The sequence below is a fragment of the Onychostruthus taczanowskii genome, unplaced genomic scaffold, assembly GCF_017590055.1.
Source record: "Onychostruthus taczanowskii isolate IOZ18803 unplaced genomic scaffold, ASM1759005v1 scaffold77, whole genome shotgun sequence".
NCBI lineage: Eukaryota > Metazoa > Chordata > Aves > Passeriformes > Passeridae > Onychostruthus > Onychostruthus taczanowskii.
The window spans coordinates 3,452,695-3,474,115 of NW_024505561.1; the positions used below are offsets into that span (position 1 = coordinate 3,452,695).

The window sequence follows — 21,421 nt, forward strand, 5'->3', positions numbered from 1 at the left end:
CCGCTTTGCCGCCCGTCCCGCCGCACCTGGACCCGCGGTCCCTCCCGCTGCCGCCGCCAAGGGCGCGGGAAGGCGCCCCGAGCCCCGCGCCCGTTCGGGTGCCCGCTGCCCCCGCCGCTCGCCTCCCCTTCCCTTCCCTAGGGAAGCCGCCGCGGCGTGGGACGGGGGCGAGAGGCGGCGGGCGCTGCTGCCGGCCCGTCGCGTCTGGTTCAGCAGTGATTTATGGTTTTGTTAACTCAGCATTTGGCACGGCGTGCGAGCGGGGAGAGCGGCGAGCGGGAGTCATAACTTTGTGTTACTTCTGGAAGGGAAAGGGAAAGGGCCCCGTGGGGCCGTGGCCGCCCCAGCGGCTTCCTCCAAATTCTCCCTCCCCGCTCCATGCCCGCCCGCTTCATCCCTGCGCCGGGGGCTCGCTGCAGCCAGCGGGGAATAGCGCTGGGCAGGTTCGTGGGGGGGACACGACACGGGACTGCCACCCCTGAAGGTGAGTGTGGCAGAGGGGGGAAAACTGTCAGAAATTAAATGTTTTTCTTACTCCTGGTTTTGTGTGGATACCCTATATACTTATTCTTTGTACGTACATATGTAGTTGTCTGCATGAGCACAGAATATGCACACATATTTTTTGAACTATGAGAACGTTGCCTATAGGCTTCTGTTTCCAGATGTTTTGTTTTCTGTTTCTTTTGGGCATATTTACATTTCTGCTGGGAGGGAAACAGACAGCAGTAATGTGGCTGAATACGTATTTGAGCAGTAGCAAGGAATAACTTGTGTGCCTTTAATTCAGCTGCAGAGGATATCCATGTGGGATTAATATACTTAAGTGATCGTGTCACACTGACGTATCTTGTTCAGACTTGTAGATTTTTAAAGCAGTGTGGACTTGTAGGTAGTAGCGGAAGTGTAATTAATTTTAAACATGTGACTTGGCCTAGTGCTTATGATTTTAACGTGGTATTCGTACCTTGGTAAATATGCATAGATTTAGCCATCTGTCCTCTATTTTCCCTTCGTGTGCGCACGTACCATGCTGTGCAAATGAAAAAGGTACCTGCGGTAAGCTTTAGGGCCAAATACATATTTCAACTCTTCTGGGAAATGCTCTAAAGTTACTCTCAAGGACTAGTGGAAAGCGACTTTCATACAGGTTCTGAGTATATTTCAAGTTAAAAAAATAGTTGGTTCGGCATCAATTATGTCAATTTGTAGCTTGTATTTGGCACTGATACTATTTGCATTGGTTGAGTACAGTTGATACTGCTGCTGGAAGGGATGTAGTTTTTCCCACTGTGGACAAGGCCCTTTTGTGCACTGTAAACCTCAAGCTTTTAGAGGATGCTTGAACCCCTGGGTAGAGCCAGCCCTGCGCTTTCTCTCTCCAGTGATAAGGTGGTGGTGGGGTGCCAGCTCCAGTGTGGCTCATTGGAGATCATGGCAACAGAACTTCTGCCACAGGCTGGAGCTCTCAGCCTGGGCATGCCAGTTTTCAGCGTTTGCCATAGTTGCAAGCATATGCTATTGCTTATCTCCATGTCAGTGAAATTTGGAATAGCAGTGGGCCACCCTGGTGATTTGTACAGTGTGGGGGTCTGTCTGTCCATGCAAGGTAAGCTGCGGGACAGTGCCTGTTTTCCTGCAGCTGAAGAGATGGGCTGTTTTGTTGTGGTATCCCTGCCATCACCACAGGAGTGGTACCTATCTGCATTGTTCACATAGGTGGGTGGATGATGTAACATGGGTCACTTGAACATATCTTCTCCTCTGAAACTTACCTCCTCTGTTATTTATGGCCCTCTCTCTGAAGAAATGGCCTGAGTTCAGTCAACAGCAGCCCTGCCAAGATCTCTAATCTTTGGAATTGGTGTGTTTGGGATTGCGATGCTGAAATCTTCATCTGAGCATCATTTTCTTAAATTTGGCTTTTATAGAATAACAGTTGTCATAAGAAGATTAAAAATAAAGTCTACTTGCTGCTAACACTTGGTGGGTGAAATTTTCATCTCTTATACTCCAGATGCTCTGCAGTTTCTCTGCTGGTTGCAGTCTCTGGAATTGTACTGTGCAGTACTAAATGCTCTTTCTCCTAGGGTTTCTTAAACTTAATACCAGCCATAGCAAAGTAGTACATGAATCCTGCCACCAATGGCATGTGACTGCCGTTTGGGGAACCTTCTTAGTTTTGCTTTTCCTTGGGTTAAAAGCTTGGTTACAAGGCACTGGAAAAAGTTCTGTTAACTTTTTGTCCTGATTTATGGCAGGAAGAAAGAAAAAGTGTATTAAATTGGTATTCCCATTGCTGCCTGATGGTGTTAGATTTTTTGCGTCCTCTGGGTAACTCTTGGAATCTCAGCAACACTATGTGATTATTTTACTCCTTATGCTGCCAAGTAGAATTATATAGCCTAATTTATTTAGATTTGGCATGTTCTCACTGAAAGTCATGCCGTGATAGGTGAATAAACCGTTTTCTTGTTTATATTGCCTTCACTCCTCACTCCCCTTTTAATAGGCCCTCACAGGTCTTACTATAGTTCTACTAGAAAGTTTCTGAATTTTGTTGAATTTGGAAATAAAAATAGAAATAAAGAACTATGAAACACATTAAACTTGTTATCAAAGAAGGTATTTTCATGCTGTCAATTACCAGGGTAGAAATCTCACTTCTCATGGCTCCAGCCAGTCCTACAATCACATTTACTGCTCTTCTATAAATTTTTTTCTGACAGTTTATTGTTAGCTCTCTGTGGCTGAAGTACTCAGGACAGATGTGAACACACTGCCTTCATCTTTGAAGAATTACAAAGTCACCTAATTGGCTTCCAGATCACACTGTATCTTTCTTTATAACCCTCTATCATAATTCAGACTCTTCCATTCTACTTAATATTCCTTTCTAGATGTCTTTTAACAGTCGAATCTTTGCTGGATCACTTTTCCCCTGATGAATTATTATTTATTTTCTCAGAGGCACCTAAGAAATAAAATGACTGATGGATTATTCTTTTCCCCTCCCATTACCTTTCTTCAATATTCTCCCACGTTCATTTGCAAGTAGAGCTACTTAGAAAGTGTTCATTAAAATGTCATTGAAATGAAAGTCAAGGCAGAGTGTTAATCAAAAATGCTTTTCAGTTTCAAGTTACTCATTTCTCATGAATAAACCTTGAAAAACAAAAACAATCTCTTTCTTTTCTACTGCTGATACTTTCTTTCCCTGTGCATTTTGCTGTCTTGATCATTGTGGTTGGATTATTTTTGGTAACTGCATTTGACACAATCGTTTGGCTTAGGGCTTTAGAGAAACACAGTATCAAAACACTCAACTACCTTCAGAATAAAAATACATGGCTCAATCAACTACAGGTATGAAGAAAGAGTAGACCTCTTCAAAAATCTTGAAATGCTGAAGGACTCAACAGTTTATCGTGCCTTGCAGCTGCATGCCACCGTGTTGAGCACGCGTTGGGTGACCGATGGCAGTGGTGACTGTCAGGGGCTATTCCTCTGTGAATGCAGCACTGCAGAGCCCAAGGTAGCCCTGCTGCTGCTGCCCAGGGCTGGGGCCTGGAGAGCTGTAAGATAGCGGGTAGATGTTTGAGCTCTGTGAGGATGCAGCCTGGAAGATGGGAGGATGATGGTATCACACTGTGTTCCTAAGGAAGGACATAACACATTCTGGAGTAATCGGATTTCCTAGACTGGAAGGCTTCATGGGCTGCCCATGGGGACACAGATGACTCTTTGCCTAGATAGAGCTGAGACAGCAATGCTGTTATTGAGTAGTGTTTCAGTATGAAAGTATAATGTCAGTGTAAAGTCCAGAAATACTTCTGACCTATGACCAGCTGGGATCATGTATCTTAAAGCAACAAACCTAGGGTCTGTCTGTGGCTGCACTCTTGACAGGGCTTTCCTCTGTTCTCCACTGAATTCTAGGTTTAGATTTAACTTCAGCTATTCCTCCTTGCTTGGATGGTGCTGCAGTCGTTTGTGCTGAATGTTGAATAGATCTGTTGTGTTTTCACGTTGGCAGAATTTGAGACTGTTGCTGGCTAATTCACCTGGTGGTTTGACGCTGATGTTAAAAAGTAGTGTATAGGGAACTGAGCTTTGTAGGTCTCTACAGGGAATGGAAGAGGTAATGTGGAAGCACCTTTCTACTGCTGGCTTATCTCCATTGCTCCTAGTTTATCTAGGAGGGACCCAAACTATATTTTTGTGGACCCTTTTGAGGTATCCCCCCTGGTGAGAGGCAAATATTTCATGGCTGATGGTATCAAAAAGGAGATCTGTGAGGCTGAGTTTATATCATCCCATACCTCCTCTGAAAAGAGGTAATTTGAAATATGGAAAGATCCATGCCCTTTCTCTAGTTTGATGTCCCTGGTCTGTCCCGTTTAGCTTACTGAAGTGGGCCAATAGTTGGTTTTGCTGCTTATCTTTTTCAGGAATGGGAGATTTGGCATTAACCAGTGGTTGCTCAGAACAGTCAGCAGTAGTAGGACTGTTACTTTTCAAGGGGGAAGAAGGCTTCCAAGTATTTTGTTAATGATTTCAGACTGGTTGAATTTGCAGGTCTCAGAGAAAAAAAGACACCCTGTTTTAAGATGAGGTGATGTCTAAATGTGGTTGGCTTGAGCTGTGTGAGCTGGCTGTTGGTGGATGTGGGCGAGGCACGGTTTTGTTTCCTGAGAGGGCTTTCCAAGTGTGCACAAATGTGTATTTCCGTGCTGTTCAGTATGTCTGTATGGATGTCATAGGCCTTGAGCATAGAAAGCCTTAGCATAGGCTTTGATTATTCAGCATTTATTGGTCATTTCTTCATTTGAGTTTCTGTCCTATGTCTGTGGTGAGATACTGATAGATAACATCAAGGTAATTTTTTGGGTATGTTACGGGAGCCGTGTTTGTCAGGAGTTGGCTGTGGTTTTGATTGTTGCTGATGTGTGGGTCTCTGAGCCCTCAGGCCCTTGCCCTGCTGCTGTTGATGAGATCTGCAAGATTTTGGAGTTTCTCAGTCCTTACTTTGCTTAGGCTTTCTTTGGTTCCTGGGAAGCTGGTCGTGCTTTCACTTCCTGAATGAGGCAATGCTCTTTCCATAACTGCATAGTGTTGTGATATCCATAACGTTCAACTTCTCTGTTAAGTGTTAGGTCAAAAATATGATCAGCTTTGCAGGTTGTTCCAGGTGTGATCTGTGAAGGTGCCAAGAAGACTATGAGGAATTGGCTTTTCTTAAAAAAGCCAATAAGGTTTTTTTAAAGATAAGGTTTGGGGATTTTATCATGTTCAACCTTGTGTCAAAGTATCTGCTGAAATTCTCAAGCTTTGTAATTCTGGGACATTCTGCTACCTTCCATTGCATGATATTAATGCTAGCCTTCCTAAAGCTGGTTCTTTATGGTAGTCTTCGAGTGAATAAATTTTAGCTTTGGCTTTTCAGGTTAATAAAGATGCTTTAATATAAGCACCTTACATTTCACATTTGCAGAACACGTGAACAAAGTGCTTCTTGGTGTCTGCTTGTCTTGGACGCTGTATTGTGAGGAGCAGGGAAAAAAGACATGGGATTTATATCTCATCTAGAGAGAGCTTTGGGTGATGCAATGCATGTCATGTATTTCACTCTCGGGATTGTGTGTTGCCTGTTGGCAGTTAGAGATAGGTCTTACATTACTCAATTCATTCACTTAATTTCATAATGCTTTGTGCTCTTTGCTTCCTGTTCGTAGTGGAGTGTATTTCTTCTGCTACTTGAAGCTACCAGAAAGTATCTGATTTCTCTGGTTCTTTCCCTCTAATTCCATGGACAACCCAGTCCAGTTTATACCTTGGCAGAAGAAGTGTGCCATGTCATTCGAATTGCTGGGTCCCACAAGAGAGGCATGTGATTTGTCTTGGAGGCACAAGCTGTTGAATCCTGGGAATGGTTAGACCTGGATATACCTCCTATGGGAGCTGTGGTGAGTGTGGACAGGAAGGATGAGGGCAGAGTAATGTTAAGATTAAGGCACATTCCATCAGAAGATGGTGTTGGTGGTTTCAGGCAGTCATTTTTTATTTTAAAATAACCTGTCCTTGCTGTTAGGAGTTAAAGGAAGGGAGAAGAAAAATCTGTTCACTTCCTGGGCTGTAAAGGGGCCACTTGACTAATGGTGTGGCAATAACTGGAGGCCAGAGCTGGGTGGATCTCAATACTCCTCCCTCACAAGGCAGCAGAAGAGTTTGGTCATCTGAATTGTGGAGATGGCCCTGGGGCTGACAGGATTGCTACAGCACTGTACTTGCTTTTTGGAAAGCTTACACCATTCTTTACAAATTTCAAAGATGACTGAAGTGTTTCTCCTTATGTGGTATGAGCAGTTCCTAATCTGCTAGAGCTGGTCCCCACTGCTGCTGAGTCCCTGGTGGAGTCTGCTGCTGGAAACATACTGGGGTGGGGGAAAATGTCATTAGTGCAGAACTGTGCAGAAGGCTTTTAGGATTGAGATAACGAATTTTCTAAACAGGAAGAATAATTGAAACTGCTGTAGTTCCACTTTGCTTACTCCAGCAAGATTTTGTCAGCGGGTTCTTAGTTATTTGTTGATTTCTGCATAATAGACTGAAAAGGGAGCAGAATGAATGGATATCCATAAAGGTTAGATTTTTTGATTGACTTCCCCCCCCCCTTTTTTTTTTTTAGTTGCCAGTACTCTTGAAGTTACATTGTCTCAAAAAAAAAATCTTTAGAGATGGCCATAATTGGAAACAGCTGGATAAAATTTGGGGGTTTTTAAAGGACTCATAAAGATCACCTATAGAAAATAAGCACTGGTAACTTCATTTTTTATTGTTAGGTGGCTTGATTTCAGATACCTTTGTAAAATAGAAGTGCATTCAATATGCAAAATGTCTGAGAGTACTGAAATAGAATGGTCTGAAATTCTGTGGACATTTCTGTACAGGTTGCAGAGCTTTTAACATATCCCTTCTGTCAGCAGTACAAAGAGGAATCAAAAGAAGCAAATGCAAAACATCTGAGTAGTCGTCCCTTGTATATGTAGCCAGTAATAAAGGGAAGAGAAAAGCAGAAGTCTTTCTAGTTCATCCAGTGTTAATTGAGCACGTGGTCATGGCTTTTGTCAAGGTGATACTTCTAGGTCAGATGAAGTTTCATTGCCATGTCTAGTTCCATTGAAAAGTTACTTTTATGAGTAGGGGTCTAGGTTGAGGGAGCTGGGTTTGTTTGCTTGGACGAAAAGTAGGCAAGGGACAGTCCAGTAGCTGTTACAGCTGTTGGAGAACGGTTATGAAAATAGTAGGGCCAAACTGTACTTAGTAGTGCCAGGTGACACCAAGGGAGAGTGACAACCAATTGTTTCTTTGGAGATTCAGGCTGGATGTTGGAAACATCTTGTTACTAGCAGAGTAGTGCAACACACCAGCAGGTCACCCAGAGGAGCAAGTATCTGCCCTCTGAGCTTCTCAGGATTCATCAAGGCAAAGCAATGCTGACCCAGTCTGCTCTTGATGATAGTTTTCTTTTGAGGCAGAAGCTGGACTAGGTAAAAAAGCCCCTTAGGTTTCTTCGCAATCCAAGTTTCTAGGAAAATTCCCCTCCACCTTCCTTCTCAAATGAATAATTTTTTAAACAATTTTGGACTGAGCTGACCAGCTACTGTGGGTTGTTTGGTGGTAAACTTACTTTCATGTCCTCGATACAGCTTTTTTAGTTCATACAGTAATGTTTCAGTGTACTATACCTAGATTAGTATTGTTGTTAGTATTTATGGCCTGAGGACCAGCAGAATATTTTTGTCAACAGGTTTCTTTTGTTCTTACCTGTCCCTGAAGGAAGGGACAGAACTCTTTGATGGTTAATACAATTCTGCCCTAACAGGCAAACCTCTTCTCGTGGGTCTGCTGAAGAACAGCTTTGGGGGATGAGGTGGCATTACAGTTCCCAAAAGGGCAGTGAAATTTAGTTTAAAATCTTAAGTTTATAAGACTATACACCCCACAGTAAAAGACCTGTGCAATCTTCATCTTGTACTTTTTCCTTGCATTCCCCTTTCCTTAGTAGTACTACCTTTAAGCCAAAGGTAGCAGAGAGGATATATTCTAATCTTATTGTGGCTCTACTAATATGTTAGTGGTTGTATTTTATCATTATTAGAACTGATATGAAGGGGAACAGCCAAATGAATGGTCTTGTCAAATTATAACACTTTTTTTTTTTGAGAGCAAGACGAAAAGGAGAGTTGGAGAAAAATACAGAATGGGTGAAGTAGCTGTGTTAGAAAGCTGGATGCTATCCCTTTATAGACATTTCCCTGCAAATAAACTCTCCATTCCATCTTTGGATCTCTGGTGAATGAAGTCCTGTATGTATTTAGATTTTTGAGGCATTTTTTTCTGTAATTTACTTCATTTTTCAGGTGGTGGGATTAAATATTGACACGTGCTACTTGAAACATGCTGTTTTCAGAGGTCATGCTGTTGGATGCCATTTTATCCCACACAGTGCTTCTGCTAGAGGACCTTGTTTCTTGCCCTGCATTACTCATACTTGTTTGCTTATTTTTTTCTATGTGAAAACAATTCTTGTTTCTCTTTGTGTTTACAGTTACTTATTTCTTGGTTTCTGCTACATGACATTTGGGAAAACTGAAGGTTCATGTTCATGTGTATAGTATTTTGTGGCAGAGTAATTAGGCAAAGATCCACATGTAATGTTTAAAAGCATTATACAACAAAGTGTTCCTGACACTTCACAGTAATCAGAAAACAAGCTGAAACAAAGAAACCTCTTTTGAGGTGCAAATGAAAATTTGGTGCAAAACTCATGACTGAATGCATCTAAATCTAATGTTTAAAGAAAAGCTTGCATAAGTGAACACAAGCTCATAGACTTCACAAAACAGAACTGCCTGTTAACCAAAAGACTAGTTGCTTGCCAACAGTTCACTTGGCATAGCTTTCTCCTACCTGTCATCCATACTTCACAGAAAGAAATAAAACCCTGCACTTACATACTCCAGGCCCTCTCTTCTTGCCAAAGAAATGCTTTTTTAATTATATAGAGTCCTCTGCTCTTACATGTGTGGGTTATTAATTGCTGTAAAAGGGTGAGGGATTGAAAGCTGCTCTTACTGATTTTAAAAAACAAAAATTATCCAATTGGCTTTCATTTTCTGTGAAGTTTCCTGGAGCCTATTTTCTCTGCTTACAGTGGAGATTGCTTGCTGATTTTGCTGCATGCCCCTGAGCATCTACCCTACAGACTCAGGCTGTTAAGAGGCAGTTTGTAGAGAAATGGGAGGCAGCATCACCTCTTAAATTAGATTGTTTTACACCTGTATTGCAGTTGTGTGCAAAAACAATTGCATAATTTTAATGAATTAGAGCAAGTTGAATTATTTTTGTGCTAATTGAAGATGGGAAAATTCAAAATGTAGCTCAGTTTCTGTAGCATTTTTTCCCTTTGGGTTTATAATGGATTAATAAAATAGAGCTTTTGATTTAAAGGATAATTAGAGAGTTCTCATTACATCACTCATTTAAAGATGTATTATTTGGAGCCATTGCTTGAATTATATGCAGGATTTCAAATACATTTGAGGCTGATAACCAAATCTTTATAGATTTAAAAAATACTGGGTTTGTATGTAGAAAACTTAGTTGGAATACATCTCTCATATAGTTACATGAAGTACTAATTTTAGTCATTTACAAGCTTCTTGGAGGACAACTCTTGCTCCTGTGTCTTCCCAGTATGTTGGAAATCCCCAAGATAAGGGGCAGAAGTTTAGTGTATGCATCCTCCACTACATTCCTTGAAACACAAGGGGGTTTTCCAATGCCCACGTGATTTTGTGGCTGAGGTTCGTAGGTTTTATGAAAAGGTGATTTATCAAACGGTTTCCTCCTGTTGTGGGTTTGAATAGGAACTACTCCAAATCTGAGGCCAGAACAATGGGTATGGAGGAAATTAGTCATGGAGGGGTCTGAGGAGGAAGGAGCATGTTTTTATCAGCTATGGAAGAACTTCCCAGTACATGGGGGTCTCACTAAAGATGATTTATGCATTAGTGGGTAGTGCTGGATTACACCTTTGCGCTTTTTCCAATTGAGTATTAAAAACTTAAAGGTACGACACTCGCTTCTTAATTTGACACATTTGGGAAGCATTCTTCCTAACCACATGGATTTCCAATACATTTTTATGAAGGCTTAAGAATTTGGTGTTTATTTCAGCTGAAGTCAAAGGCTCAGGAGGCTTCCATCAGGTAAAGTCCCTGGCTGTGGCGTGTATTGTACAAATTAGGGGGCCATGAAGTCAGTTAGCAGAGAGAGATTTATCTTGAATTTATGATATATGTTTCTGGCTTAAATAGTGCTCATACTTTTACACTGTGATTCCTTGTGATTCATAAAACATATTCTGGACAGGGTTCAACAGCCAATGATAAAGGGTTTCTGTTTTGTATATAACCCTTTTACATTCTGCTGGAAGATTTGGGAAGATCTGTTCTGATAGGAATATTTCTGAGGAAATGGTTGCATTTTTGGATGGGTACAGGTATCTAAATATATGGTATCTAAAATGGCACTAGACAATTTTATATCTGGGACATCTGTGTGGGACTGGCAAATATAAGACATACCAGTAACCCAGTCCTTCCAGCGATGGCCGCTGAAGGCCAACAGAAATTCTCTAGGCCATCTAGAAGAAACTAGATATCTATCTGGGTTTGGATGATTAAAATTTCAGTTTTAACATTTTAATACTTCTATGATTTGGTGTTTCAGATGAGCAAACTGAAGACGGCTTTTTATTCAGCTGTCATGAAGAAAAACAGAATCACTTTCCTGAAAAAACTTTTGCATAAGTCAGTGTTCTAAGAGTAAGGCAGTGTAGGTGGTTTGCCAATTTATTTTTCTGAGCTTATTATTTTGCCAGTTTATAGTATCTGCCTTATAGAGTCAGGAAGATAATGGTTATTTTACCAACCTTCTGTCTCCCCTAAAATGTCCCCTTCCAAAGCGAAAAAGAAAATCACGAGGAGAATCCCGGTTCAACTCTTCTTAGGTTAATTTGATGTCCATCAGTTGTTCAGAGGAGGAAAGCATGAGTGAGTGCAAAGATTGCTGTTCAGTCGGGGAAAAAAAAACCTGGAACATGTTCAGCATAGCTTAGAGAACAAGCTTATGTAGCTTATATAGCAACATAGCTGGAACATGCTTATGGCAAGCTGAGGATTTACACCAAAGCTGTAACTGTACATTGTCAAAATACAGGTGTCCTTTAGCTCTATGCTAATGTCTTTAGTTATTTGAATTGATTTTGAAAATCTAAAGTGCTATTCAGTGTATGTAACTGAAATATCTAAATATTTATGTTCGTAATAAGGCTTCTTCTGTAGTAAGATTTCATCTCCTACATGTTTAATGAAGGACATGATAGAAGAAGCCTAAGGGTGACCATCTCAGGTAACCAATACAGAAACACAGATGCTTTTAGGATATGATGGAATCTCTTAGAATAGCTACTTTGGGATAGGATGAATCACAGCCCACAAATGCCTATTTCTCTTCAGTGACTATAAAGAGAGAGGGGGAGTAGAGTGACTCAGTGAAATGTGGTTGTTTATATTTGGTCAAATGTATTTCAAGCTAAGTGCATAAGGCTACAATCCTGAGGCAGCTCAGCTCTCCATGGCACCTGGTGTATGTGTCTCAAACATTCAGCTACAATATCTTGGTTGGAGTGAACTGCAGTTCTTCTCTGGCTGATGCCTTCATCACCCTTCCCAACTGGAACCACCCTCTAAAGGAATTGTGCACATGTACTTAATTTTCATCCCGATGGGGAATTTGTGTCATCCTAAAATAAAGTCAGGGTGCAGACTGGATGTGTGCCTGAAACCATGTGTTTGGATCTCACAATTTAGACATGGCTTAAACTCCTTGTGCAAGCAGTGGAAGGAGAGAGAGCATTTGGAAAGCCTCCAGGAGCCACCTTAATTTTGGTAAGATTGATTCCTAACATGTAACATGAATATGTGCTTGCTTCTGTGGAGCATTTCCATTTTATATTTCTCTCAGCATATATATGATGAAAATAGAATAGTCTGTTTTCCTTTCTGTGCACAATCTCCAGTTTTCCTAGGTTAGGGAGATGTTGGGATGTCTGGGAGGTAGGAAGTTAAAACAATTGAAAAGCCAGAGTTAAAGTTCTTGTGATAAGCCTATTTTTAAAAGAAAAATTGGACCCATCCTTTCAGAACCTGTTCCCAGTTAGTAATTTGGAATTTTGATATTACTCTCTAAATTTTTAACTTAATAATGATTTCCACCATCCCTTCAACCCCAATATAGAGATTGAGGTATTTTGCAAAAGCTGGCATCGGTGGTATTATGCATGAGTGCCTAGTTTTAAAATCTTGGCAGCTGCTTTAACTTTTCTTTATGCTGTCATTCAGACCATAGCTACCAAAGCTGAATTTTGCTCGTAGTAACAGTTGTGGGAAGTTACTAAGGGAAGAGTCTATTACTGACACAGGAAATAGTTTTACAGTTCTTTTTGTCATTGGCAAACTTACCAAGACATCACAGTTGCCATAGGTCTTCTAGGCACAGCTCAAAATCATCAGTCAGCTGCAACTGAATATCACATAAATTGCTTGGTGACTTTGGTGCTAGTGTTCCATATGTTCCACCCTTCTTGCAAAACTCTCTTTAAATTGACAAGTTTTGTTGTTTCTGGAATTAGACCTAATCGCTGTGATTCAAGAGTAAGGAAGGAAAAATAACTGCGTGGGTTCTGCATTTTTCACTTCTCCTCCTCTTTATTACTTCCAAAATAGTTCACTTTTCTCCAAAAGTTGTATCAAGACCATTCAGAAAATTGTGTCTAATAGTCACTGATAGAAGCATTTTTCCGTTGATTCATTAATTACAGGAGCATATCAGGCAGAGCAGATGGCATTTTTTGAGTTGGGAATTTACCTTTGTTATTCTTTGTTGAGTTTGACATGTGAGTTTCTCAGCTTCTCTAAGATGATATTGTTTTGCAATTAAATGCAGAATATAGTTGTATAAATCAGACTGAAAACTGAATTTCTGGCCTTTTTCTTTGTAACTGATGTGAAAAATTAATGGGTACATGGGTACATCTCCATTTGAGAACTACTCACTCCTCAATGTACAGAGCAATTATTTTTAACATTCTTTTTTTTTTTTTTTTTGCAGTCCATGAAGTCGTGCCTTACTATGGTACTACTCAGGTGCCATTTTTGAGAAAGAGCATATATTTTCTCTTGAGTTTTTTGATGTGTCTTAGCTAAAGGCTTTGCAAATGGGATGTGATGTATTTTCAGCGCTCCCAACTGAGTCAAGGGTCTTCTGATCCTTTGTCGTGGGAGAATCTATAACATAATAACCAACATGAGGATCTGAATGGGTGTGTGGCTGCTAGTTTTGTGTTTGTGGTTTGGAAGTCCTAGGAATGCTATCTGGAAGCACCCCAGCCCCATTTTACTGCAGTTAAAGCTCTGCAGTGGCTGAAGACCAGTGTGTGCACTGTGAAGCAGCAGCACAAGAAACTGGGTTGTGCAGCCAGTGCTGAACCCGTGCCTTTTCAGGGGCTGTGTTAGTGGGAAGGGTTATGGGAGCTTTCAAGTTTCCTCCCTCTTTTGGAGCAAACTAATGGGCCACAGAAGCTCTCGGTGGGGCTGTGGTACGGATGAACATGGGTCTATGGAGAGGGCGGCCGGCTCCTGCTGGCTGGTGCTGCCTGTGCTGCTTTCTCTCCCTTGTCTGGCAGGGGCACCATCTTGCTCTGTGCTGTAACCTGCTCCACTAGACCAGCCAGGCTCTGGCTCTTGCATCTATTCCTCCCTTTCCCTCTCATCACTCTCTCCCTTTTCTGCCCGGCCTCGTGGTATGTTTTGGCCCAGCTGACCCTTCTGACAATCCCCTGTGCAGTGCTCTGAAGGACTTGTCTCGCGCACGTCCGTGGGGCACCAGCCGAAGGGTCACGAGAGCAACAGGCGAGGTTGTCTTCCTGCTGTCAGCTCCAATGTCTGGTCTCTGGCAGATGGGAGCAGCAGTTACAGGGGAAATCCTGCTAATCTCCTGTAACTTGAGCCCATTACATGCTCAGTCGCACTGTGGGGCTGGTGCCTTTCCAGCCACATATGGACGGATGGCTGAAGGAATCAGACGCTTACTGCAGAGCACTTTCCGAGATTTGCACTGTAGGGATCAGAAACAAAAATTAAAAAGATGCTGTGAGTCAGCTGAATATTGGCAGGTTTTAAAGCTTTGTCAAATAGGAAAATATTTTCATATGCATAGCAAAACATAAAAACCCCTCAATATATTAAAAATACACCCTGAAAAACAACATCAAAAAAGCAAGGGATCAGCACTTTGCCAAATTTCAAAGCTGCCCCAACGTGGGCAGAGGAGCCAGAGTTCCTCAGTGAATTACAAGGATGGCAGAGCAACATGTTTTTGTCTAGGTTATCTCAGAAATAGGCAAACTGTGTTTTGGCAGAAAAGTCAATAAATCCTGCAGCAGATGTCCAGCATGGAAAATTTTTAACAAGGGCAGCTCAAGTTTGGCAGAGTCAAAAGAATGTGGAAAATCCTGACGAGATGCACCAAGCCATCTTAATAATGGGTGGAGTTACCACCCTTGTCCCCAGGGTCCCAGGGTCTCTTGAACCCACCAGAATCAGCCATTTGTTTGGGTTTTTTTTGAGGAGGGTTGTTTTGGATTTTTTTTTTTTTTTTTATATAGGGCAGAATAGAGAAGAATGGATGGGGTGATTGAACAGCAAGTAAGGGCTGCCTGGCAGGAACCTTCTTGGCAGGAACACATTTCAGCCATGCCTGGAAGGGGAGGGTTTTCATAAATTGTGTGGGAGATGGTGGAGCCCAAAGGAGAGTTGCTGCTTGCTGGATAGAGGAATAATGGATTTTTGGGAAGCTGTGTTTATAATATGCAAAATAGTCCACAGGAAACAATGGGGCCTTGGGACAGAGCTGCCAGTGAATGAGAGCTTTGTTTTCCTCTTGTCTATTCATATTTCTAAACTTTTAGTGGCATTTTATACACATTTTACACATTTTTTGTGTAATGGCTTGAATTGCCTAAACTGCTGCCTAAAGTACTGTTGCACTGCAATCTTTATCCCTTTTTGGATAAAGATTGACTTTCAGCTTAAGCTCCTTTTTGTATTTTTCTTAATTGCAACTCTTGTTTAATAATCCTTGGCTGCTTTTTTCTCATGTTTTAAAACTTTAGAAAAATTTATTGTAAAACTTGTTGACAGCAGACCTCGTGTACCAAGCGTGTCGAGCTGCCCACTGCTTGACTTGAAAATGGCAACTGGTATCGTAGTCCTTATGCCAGAACCCTGACACAAATGAACATCAGTTGCAAGCTAATTGCATGGACTTCAGTTTAGATGCTGCTGATGGGATTTGTCTGCCATGGATATGAATTAAAACACCATCATATAGATTGCATTTTCGTTGAAAAGCATCCCATACCTGCAGTTCCTAACAACCGGTCTGAAATAATCAAAAAGGTGTTATGGGTGTATTGCTGTTAAATGCAGACACTGCACATAAGATTATGCAGTATTAAAATGAGAATATTACTGCCTGAATCAGAGCGTGTTTTGGCTGCATGTTAAAATAAAAGACAGATGGTTTGATTTATTATGGTGCATGTCTCACCTTTACAAACAAAACAGCACCACTGCAGTTTTGCAGTTTCAGAAATGTTGTTTGTGCACACGTTTACGAATGGCAAAAGCTTTGAAAATCCTTGTGCAAGAAATGCTGAAGCTGCTGTTGCAGTGGGGGGAAAGGGAGTTGTTTGCTTTTGCTGTGTATGTTATTTCATGGAGCTATCGCTTTGCCTCACCAGTAAAACTCCTTCCCTGTGCGAGGGAAATTCCTGGTTCATTGGTATGGATGCATTGTTTTTACACATTAGAAGTGCTGTGTTGCCGTGTCAATCATCCCGTTAGGATCAGTTTAAGAGCAGTAGGGCTGACGAAGCTGGGTGTGATTGGCTGCCATATGCTGGGAGGGCTCTGTGAGAAGGAAGGGCTGCAGTCTTTCAGCAACAGAGTTTAGGCTGTGTCTGCTTCATCATCTGAGGAAAAATCCCCCGATAAGTCACAAGGCTTTCTGAGAAAAAAACCCAAAACATTACAGGCTGCTCATCGTTTGGTGTGAGGATTAGTTACCATGACGCGATGGGGAAGATGGGGCTGTTTGTTTATATCAGATGTTCCTGTTCACGTTGGGAATGTGTCGAATAGACAGGGCTAAACAAGGTAGGAGGATCGTTGTCTTTTATCGAATGTTTCAAGAGTTTGCTGCAGTATACTGCATACTGTATGTGTTGCTTGGGGGAGTCGGGGAAACACTGTTTCTCTCGTGAATGGATTCTGTTTGGGTGAAATAGGTGGATTTTATGGTAACTTGTTTTCAAATGGTATTAATTTCCAGTGTAAATAGCTCTCTTCAGAAATAGAACATGAGTATATGCATATTAAAACAAGTAAAAAAAGAAATAGGTCAGTGTGTTTCAGAAGTGCTGCTACCCTAATTGGATTTTTAGCTGGGTTGTTGTCTGGAAGTGCAGCCTGGCTTTAAGAAGGAGAAGGAGTCAACCTTGAAATCTGTGAAGTTTATAGCAGCTATGTTCGAAGATTTAGGTGAATTAGACTGGCTGATCTAAATAATTCCCTATCAGAAGCTTTAGCTGAAGCCAAGACTGCCTGTTTTAGATTTGAAGGAGTATACAACAAGATTATTTTACCCTGTTATGAAAGTATGGGGTTTTTTGACTGTGCTGTGATTCCTTGTGCTCTTCAGTGAAATCCGGGGAAATTTTTCATATTGTAGTTTAGCTTGTTGTAGTTTACTGTAGAAAACTGCCCTTTCCAGGTCTTTGTCTAGGCAGCAAAACAGAACCTGTACATGAAAACAAGGAAAACAAGGTTAATAATATGTGCTGCAATTATCTGATCTTTATACATTTTTAATGAGAGAACACACAGCTAGCAGAATAATTTAATGAGCAGGCTGGCTTTTAGAGCAATGATTTCACTGTGCTAGGGCACATCAACTTTCTTCCAGAGGAGGAGCCTCAGTAAGGAATGAAGAAGATTTATGTTAAATACTCTAGAGAGAGCAGAAGTCTGTAAAATTCTGGAAGAATAGAGTAGTTTTCAGTTGTTTTTATCATTTATTAGATAGAAAGCACACTTTACCATCATGTTGCAGGAGGGCTCTGAGAATATTACTTCATCCTGTTATATGCTGAATATTTTCAACTTTCTCGCACTGCCATATGTATTGGTGGTGCTCAGTACCTTTCAGGATGTCACCTAGTTAGTGACCCAAATTAACATGCTGACTTCACTTGTGTTACAGCAGCATCATTTATATGTACAGTATATACTATAGTTGGGTTTTAAAATTTATTTTCCCCTAAGATTACCCGTTGGTAAAACAAGAAAATGTTGCATTCTTATTTGTTTTATAATAGCCATGTACAGTGCATACTTGTATTCAGCTTGGATGTTGATAGAAAAAATAAGTGTATGTACTGAGGAAGACTAAAGATCAATTTCTTAAAGAGAAATCAGGTAGAAGAACCCTTTGCTGCCTAAAAAAACCTTTCAGTGATGTAATTTTAGGGGAAAAGTTTCAAGATTTCCTTTATCCGGGGATTGAGTTACACAAGTTTTAACAGTATTGTGGCAAGTAGGCCCTTCTAGCCCAACTGTCCATAGACCTACTGTCCATTGCCCCTCCTGTTTTTCAAGGAGAAGTACAGGACATGTAGTCAGAACTCCCAAAATGTCACCTCCCAACTCCTCACAGCTGACTCTACTCAGGGAAGGTTGATACGACTTCCCTGCTCCCTGGCCAAGTACTTGCTGGTGACCTGTGGCTGGGTTGTTGACACATACTCAGTTCATGAACTAGTTATTTTTGAAGGCTACAGTCTTCTAAGTCAAAACAACCTTGTGTCTTTTGAGAATTTCAAGATCTGCTAACAAATGAAACAAGAGCATTGTTATTACAAATCCATAGGGTATGGATATATATGTTTAACTCTCTATCACTATTGATGCTTTAATGTGTTGTTCGTATGCAGACTGTGTTAAGCATGTGAGGCAAAGACTGATAATTAGAAGCAAGTAAAATAATCTTTATCAAGAGATTTCTTTGTAAAATGTGAGACAAATATTTAGTTTTTGCAAATAAAACTGTTTTCATGCACAGGTCTCAGAGAAAACTTTTCAGTTTCCTGTTTTGAGACATTCTCTTACTTTCAGAAAATTTCAGTGTCTGGTTTCCGTACCTTGTAGATCACAGTATCTGGAGTTATCTTGTTATGCCTGACTACCAAAGTGAAAATTTGCATTCATCGCTTAGTCAAGTAGTTTGTATCAAACTACTGACAGACAGTCAAATGACAAAAGGATTAAAAAAAATATTTCCTGGTCAAGGTGCATATATATACTACTACTTTGTATGATTAGGTAAATGAACCTTCAGCTTACAGAGTAGAGGTGGCAGTAAATATTCTGTATTTACATTTATTTGGTATTAAATGTATTTCAGACCAGATTCTGGTGCCTATTTAATTTAGTAATATCTTTTCTTCTTAATCGCTCTGTGCATTTCATCAGAGCTATTAGTGTGGTAACCTTCTGACTGCAGTCTGTCTATTTTCAAGGAATAATTACTTTGTTTAGAATTACTCTATTTTCCTAAGATAGAATTTTTTATAATGAGTTAGAGGTCCTGAAGTATAGTGCTTGACAATAGAGTGTTTATAAAGGCAAATCAACTTCTTAATTTGTAAGTGTACATTTTACAGAAATGTGAGATAATTATGTGCTACCATTTTTTTTTTCTGAGCAAGAAAAATGGCTCTTAATGTTGCGTGGGATTTCCGGCACTCAGGTATCACCTCCGCTGTGAATGAATTATCTTCTCTGTTGCTCAGAAATATGTCAGAAGTAATCTGTACTGTGTTTATTTGTAAAAGCTCTGTAAAATATTCCATTTTTATAATACTGATATACATGAAAAATAGGGTGTTTAATTGAAATGAATTATTTTGCATACAGTTTTAACACATTGCTAATATTTAAATTTCACATGATAGCTATTAGTGGTACTGTGCTAGGAATTTCTGACTTTGAGGATTGTTTTTTCTCTTCCAGGGAAGAAACAGTTTTTTTTAAGTCAAATTATTTTTTCCCTCTTTTTATGAACATGACCGTTGCAAAATTTTAGCAAAAGATGACTGAATCACTTTTAACAAAGTTGGTTAGTACGTATTGTCTTTTTAAAATCTTTGATTGTGAAGCTAATTTTGATGTGTTTAGTACAATGTATTATGGTTAACTAATGTGCACCAGTGCTATGTAACTGGTCTGTAAACAGGCTGAAATTATAGCCTGAGGAAAATAAAATTCATTTCAAGAGAGTGTCAGTGCTGAAAACTAGTTCAAATAATAGCAGTATCAACTGTTTGACTAATTAAACTAATCTCCTTATACATTATTAGCAAATGCAGCGACAGTTGTTGGTTATTGATATATAGCATCGTCTTCTTTTTAAATAGTCTTCTTTTAAAACCAAACTTTTTGGCTCTGTTTGGAGTAGAGAGTGCACGAGGAGAAGGAAGTTATGCATCCCCTTTCTAGAATCTTCCAACTTCTTAATCACCACAATTTTTTTATTGTTCTTTTGTAACCGGGCCGTTAACACACCGAGCTCTCTCCCCGATAATGCTGGCAACGTCAAGTTCTTAGTTCCGTATTTCAGGCGTGCTAAAAAAGGAAAAGTCTGGGGCTGTGAAGATCGAAGAGCATACCTAACAGGGGATTATATGCAAAATCCTTATAACTAACACAAAGAAATACTAATTATGTGGGGGACTCTTTGTGCTACTGATGATTACTAAAGCTGTTGAGAACTGCCAGTGTGCAGTTTGCTGCTTCTGCAGAAGACTTGTAGGATTCCTGGAGTCGTAAGTCTGGCAAAAGACCCGGTGGGCTTGTGATACCTGAAACTTTGCCAGCTAGAAGAGCTCAGCTGTAAACAAATTGATAAACACAGAGGTTCACACTCTTTTTATTAGTTATTTTCTTTTTTTCTTTTTTTTTTTTCCTCCCTTCTTTTTCATACCTAGATATATGTCCACGAATACATACACACATAATATGCACACACTCATAAAAATATACTTTTTCATCTTTGTGATTTTTATACTACAAAAACAATAGCTAATAAAGACAGTGGGAGGGATTAAGTGATACAGTTATTGCATAAAGAAGTGGATCACGAAATAGGAGCAGATGGTTCATATCAGAGTCTATTAGTTTTTTCTATTTTAGATAATTATTTTTTTCATCAGTTTCTGAGTGGATGAGCAACATTTTGGGAAGTGTTTTGGGAAGATCTGGGTATCATACATTGCTGAGCTCATAAATAGAGACAAGGTCAGTCTGGAGGTTCATGAGCTGTAAAGTCTTCTCTCCTGCAGGAAATACAGCACCTCTGACAGTAGGCAGGATTAGAGAGTACAAGTAAGGAAAAATGCAGGAAGGTTTACCTGTGGCAGTTTTATGAAGGAGAAAGCTAGGATTTGGTTAGAAATGCCTTTTTTCTTTTTTTCCATGGGAATTCTGAAGGCAGCTTTTCAGTACAGTTTTTGTGTATGATCGCTTTTAAGAGGCCTGGCAAATAAATTTTTGGTTTTTTAACCCTGTAGTGTTCATTCCTATCCAGACTGAATACTTTTTACCTTGAGTTTCTGAGGAATTTTATGTTATTGTTTTGGTTTTTTTTTTCCCCTACTGCTCTGTTATATATACTTTAGGCATGTTAAATGGCGCAGTCCCCCAGCCCCTAGTTTTCTGAATCTGTCATGACTTATGTACTTTATAGGTGTCAAAGGCAGTGTTTTGAAATTAGTCTGAAATTAACCTACAATTTCCAAGTGACAAGTTTTCAATTTTTTTCCGTTGTTCAGAAGGATGATGTTTCAATGCTGGGTTTCAGCATGTCAGGTTTGTGCCTTCACAGTCTCCTTTGGCAGCTCTCTGTGGGACACTCCTGCTAACGCTGAGGTGGGTAAAGTGGCTGCCTTGAAGGACTGGCAAAGCCCTATTTTAGTCCATTTAAATATTTTTTGGGTATTTGCTTCCACTTTTCAGATTGTCTGCAGTGCTGTTATCAGCAGCTGTATGCATATTTCAAGCCTAGCGCTGCCTTGGTTTGTCAGCAGACCCCTCTGGCAGTGCCCCTGGCAGGACAGGCAGGCTCACCGCTGGCAGGAGCATACCTCTGCACCCAGTTAATGATTCGGGACTTTAGC

General features: G+C 40.4%; 1 protein-coding gene across 7 annotated transcripts in view; it reads left to right on the forward strand.

Moving 5' to 3' along the window:
• MBNL2 (muscleblind like splicing regulator 2) overlaps positions 1-21,421 on the forward strand; it is a 106,640-nt gene that overhangs the window by 336 nt on the left and 84,883 nt on the right. Inside the window, exon 1 of one of the 7 annotated variants that reach the window (XM_041423421.1) lies at positions 295-484. The exons of 5 other annotated variants lie outside the window; for them this stretch is intronic. The gene's annotated coding sequence lies outside the window, so the exon portion shown is untranslated. Of the gene's footprint in view, positions 1-294; positions 485-16,133; positions 16,347-21,421 lie in introns of those variants that run through there. One more of the 7 variants, XM_041423420.1, reaches the window with a different exon arrangement.